The 4,871-nt window shown below is 38.1% G+C and overlaps 1 long non-coding RNA gene across 2 annotated transcripts; it reads right to left on the minus strand.

Annotated features, from left to right (window-relative positions):
- Positions 1 to 428: 428 nt before the first annotated feature.
- LOC140014843 (uncharacterized) lies at positions 429 to 3,967 on the minus strand. Of its 2 annotated transcripts, XR_011821552.1 has the most exons (3): positions 3,753 to 3,967; positions 1,883 to 1,963; positions 429 to 621 (listed from the first exon to the last, which is right to left on the minus strand). It is a non-coding gene; the product is annotated as an uncharacterized lncRNA (long non-coding RNA). The 2 variants fall into 2 exon arrangements; XR_011821553.1 differs by lacking the exon at positions 429 to 621 and having other exon boundaries at positions 1,585 to 1,963.
- Positions 3,968 to 4,871: the final 904 nt, after the last annotated feature.

The raw sequence follows: 4,871 nt of genomic DNA on the forward strand, positions 1-4,871 counted from the left end.
TTGTCAGGGCTCAATATGGATCAAATTTAAACTTAAGGGTAACGACCAATAATAAAAGTAGATACAAGGAAAGTTCGCTTCCTTAAATAAACATTCAAATCTTACATCACAAGTTACCAAAAGGTACATCAACTTTTCCCAAAAATACAACTACCAAAATTCGACTAATCAATTACATCCAAAATTCTAATCAAAAGGAAATCAAGTCGGCTTCCTCAAAAATCTTCCCAATCCGAGCTCCTGTTAAGGAAAACAAACTACGGGGGATGAGCTAACGCTCAATGAGGCCAAGAAAAGCATGCAAACACATAGTTCAAGTAACAATAACACTTGTGTGACGCCCCCACTTCTCCCAAAGGCGAACCAAAGGGTATCCGCGGGACGCCTGCCCAGCTCTCGCCAGGACTCACTACAATCCATCATTCAAGAGCTCGAAATACTTTAATTAACTTCAATACACAATTAAGGTACTTCAAATATCTCACACTTACAACTAAGTAGCTTTCAAGCTTAAATACAACCCAACGGAAAATGGTACAATAGCCATCCGTTATAATATAACTTAAAGTCTTCAAAAGAAAACATTCTAGTACTACTCACGAGTACCCTTGGTCTCGAACCCTGTAAAAGAAAACCACAACGTGGAATGAGCTACACAGCCCAGTGAGGTTCCAAGACACTCTAACGGTTCAAATAAATCAAGTAAGTTGGGCATATCATATGCATGGTTCAAGGTTACACAATGGCATGTTATCATGAGGTGATAATCTTTGTACGGTAATTTGAGACATTTATCATGGTATGAGACATTGGCATGTATAGTTCACGAGTGATTGGAGCTTATTACAGGCATAGCTCAGGATTTCATGTTGGCATTTTAGCACGAAACAATTATTATGATACAAGGTAAACATATACTGTAGGATACGGTGTTCCAGTGGAACTCTGTCGGTCATCTGCACCTTATGACTTCCGGATCCCCTCGGTTTGACTGGCCATCACCTTATCCCTCCAGTGGTAATACTCGAGTATACCGAAACGGTTGTCCAGGGTTCCAACCTACCCGACCGAGCCCAGTCCTGGCTCGAGTAGGTCAGTAACCGAGGCAGGGCCCAAGTTCAGCTTAGAGCTTACAACATGCACAAGTAATCAAGTAATTCGACAAAAGGTAAAATTCATCATTTGAGTAGGTCGAGTGAGATAAAGTACACACTCGCCTAACAATGATGGACAACTTCATATAACATGTGATTCATGATAATCAAGTGATCAAGTGGATACTTAGCACGTAAGCACGTAAGCAATACAAGTTGATTTCATGGGAGCATATAATTCACGGATATCGAATAATCATATAGATTAAAAATCATATGAGCAAATAGTCAGGTAATCAGGTAGTCATGTGGGTTGGTAAACGGTTCACGGTTAACGGTTAACTGTTCACGGTTGACGGTTAATTGACAAGCATTGGTCATATGCATAGGCCATCATTGGCCGTTATCCCATTTTTACCACGTGAGAGTCGAGGAGATTCACTCCAACGACGTATGCAACCTTAGCATACCAAGTCATGTTATTCGAGTATTTTCAAGCATGAATTATTCATCTCAAAAGAGAACGAGTGCGATAAAGTACACACTCGACTCCATTTTTCAAAACCAAGTAGACTAAGTAAACAATCTAGCAAGTTAAGCATGTATCGAGTTCATATGGTCATTTGATATGGTTAATGATTTAACCAATTCGTGTAGATATACAATGCAAGTATACATTCCTTAAATAGGCATGAGTATGGTAAATACTTAACACATAGCACTTAATAATCATGAAATAAGCGTGTCCTAGACTTATTCAATTACGTATTCCTATATGGAACACTCACCTAGTCAAAACAAGCGAGTAGTTTTCAAACAAGCGTTTTAGGTGTCCGCTCCGAGTTCCCCTTGGAGATTCCCTCGAGTGCCTGAGTAAACAACCATTAACTATTATACACTATCACTTAGAACTCCTACTTATCAAAGAAGGTTGTACAATCTAAAGGGAATTCATGAATTGGACCTTAATTATTAATAATCGAGGCTCAAGAGTAAAGTTTTAAAGTCTAAAGAAAGAGACTAACATTTTTCATGAAATCGAGTTAAAAATGTTCAATCGGTATCGAGAAAAGAAGGTAAGTTTCCAAAATCTCATTTCTAAGAAATTGTCAAATTTTAGCTTTGGGTGTCAATTCTAGAAAAATCGTATCTTGCACTACGTAGGTCCAAAATTGGAAAGCTTGATACCATTGGAAACTACATTCCGAGTACTACAAGTTTCTAGAAGACACTTTCCCATGATTCCAAATGGAAGGTATTCAAAAGTTGGATCAAAGTTACAGCTGTAGAATACTAAGACAGTTTCAAGGTTGGTTTTTGGCCAATTTTGGAAATTCAGTAAAATTCACTTGTTTTGAACTAACCTTTGAAATTTGGAAATCAAATAGTGTTACAATCCAAGAGTATAACAATACAAGCGGATTGAGAAATGGAGTTTCGAGCACCAAGATATAGTAGCCCCAAGTTGAGGAAGATTCAAGACTGAAGAAGAATTTCCAGTTTTGAACCTCCAACACTAGAAATTTAATTCGGTATCGAAACGAACTTGGATTGGTACCAAAATTGGCAGTATTTTACTCCCATATGAAAGGTACCACTCTATCAAATTTCAGGGAAAAATACTTTCGGTAAGATAGTTAATTAGTCAACCAAAGTTCAGGAAAATTATAAGGCAATCTGCCTTTGACTTTCATTTTCCAAATTTCCAATCGTCTAACCAAGAAAGTTATCCAACCATGGTTCATTTGTGAAATAAGGGTCTAAGATACACCCATAATATCTTTGGTAAGTGTTTAATATCAAAAACATCAACTAACAAGTTCATTCCAAGATTTGGTTCCAAACCAGTCCCAACATTAGGGTTTTCCAAAACAGAGCAGTCCACTTGTTTCAGTCACAACTCAGTCAATATAGCTCGAAATTGAGCATGGCTTATGCCGTTGGAAAATACATTCATAGTACTAAAACATCACAGAAGAAGTCATTCCCAAATTCGGCACCCATCTGGTTCAAATTCGGGCATCAAGTTGCTGCCTGAACACTTCATTCCAGACGAACAGAGCAACAGGACAGCGAACTTAAAACATTTGGTTCGGCTTGCTCACAAGGAATCAGAACGTAAATTTTATACCAAATTAAAGCTAGGAATGTCTAGTTTCAAACGCCACCAACGGCACATGATTTCGACATCCGAGGACAGAGTTATAGCCAAAATGCCAACGCTGGACAGTGCAATACGGAACAGATTTCCAGATTGCCACTTCTAGGAGAAAAATTCATTTGACCCACCAAACGTTAATGTTTTCCAACGAAAATTTTTACACACCTAATATAACATATATACATCAGGTTCATGCCAATAGATCACCAAAAATGGGCCTTCTTATGGCCGAACAAAACAGGGGCATTTTCGGAAATTCTTGCCAAGACCTCTACTTTGAGTTTCCAACAATAACACTCCATAAACTCATCATTATAACCACTAAACTACCATTAAATCCAACAGTAATCCTTAAATCAGCAACAACAACCCAAGTGTGGGAATACCAAGAGCCCACTCACTTCATTTTCACCATAAACAAGCTAACTAAGTGCATGCATGAGCTTAATCTTGCTATATAAATTCCAAAAGACAAGAATCCAAGGGTTGATCATTACCTATTCCTTGGGTGTGCAAGATCAGAAATTTCGGCCCTCTTGAAGCTCCAAGAACCCGTGAAGATGCAGCCTTTTGTTAGCTAAATCCAACCTCCAAGAGGTTTGCTAAGTGGTCTCCAAGTTTGGTGTGATTTGGAGGTGATTTGGGGTAGTTTTGGTTGAGATTAGTGTGCAGAATTTTTGTTGCAAATGAGTTAGAGAGAGAGAGGAGCTTGGCCGGCTGTGAGGAGAGAGAAGAGAGAGTGTGATTTTGATCTAAGTTGGCTTCTCAAAGAAGATTAAATGTGTGGTGAAAAATTGTTCCAAAGTCAACTCTTGTAAGGCTCGTTTGGCACGTTTTTAGGCTCGATTTTCTCGCGCGTTTGGTTCACTAGTGCACTAAACCTCTAATGCACTCATGTTAATATAAACATTATTCACTCTTAATTGTCTCGAAACAAGGGTCTAAAGTTCGTGAATTTAAATCGCGCGTGTGAAAACGCGTATCTCCAATTTAAGCGCGATAACGCGAAACTTCCGAGAAATTCTTATAACGATAGTACTAATAACTATCACTTGAGTATTTAAACATTAAAATGCCTAATTTAGGTCCATTGTACATGTCTCCAATATTTCAAACCTATTGTACTCTCAATCGATCAAGATTTCCAAAGACGTGTTCACTATTTTCACTAAACGAGCTTCCGAAAATTAATTTTTGAAACAAGTCATTTTAAAAATATAATGAAACTATATTTTCATGTAATTAGGTCTCAAGAGCTTAGAAAATAATATTCGGAGTAAAAGACCAAATAAATAATTAAATAAGCTAAAAATAGGAGATTAAATAAGTAAATTTTGCGAGTCCTCACAACTTGTACAAGAAGTATAGCTAGAAAGTTTAGGTAATTCACAATTAACAATAAAGCACACTCAATAAGGATACGGGAGCTCTCAGGAGCTAATTTCCCTCTTGTTTTGCCAAGGCTCGATCCAATATCTCCACGTGATGACACTCCGTCAACCGGGTAGGTAGCAAGTCCATAGAAACCCCACTTACTTCCTCCATCCTTCATTTCACCCTCTCGGATCCATAACCAAACACTCACTGAGAGGGCAATACTACTCGAGTATGCCAGG

The sequence above is a fragment of the Coffea arabica genome, chromosome 9e (assembly GCF_036785885.1).
Source record: "Coffea arabica cultivar ET-39 chromosome 9e, Coffea Arabica ET-39 HiFi, whole genome shotgun sequence".
NCBI classification, from domain to species: Eukaryota; Viridiplantae; Streptophyta; class Magnoliopsida; order Gentianales; family Rubiaceae; genus Coffea; species Coffea arabica.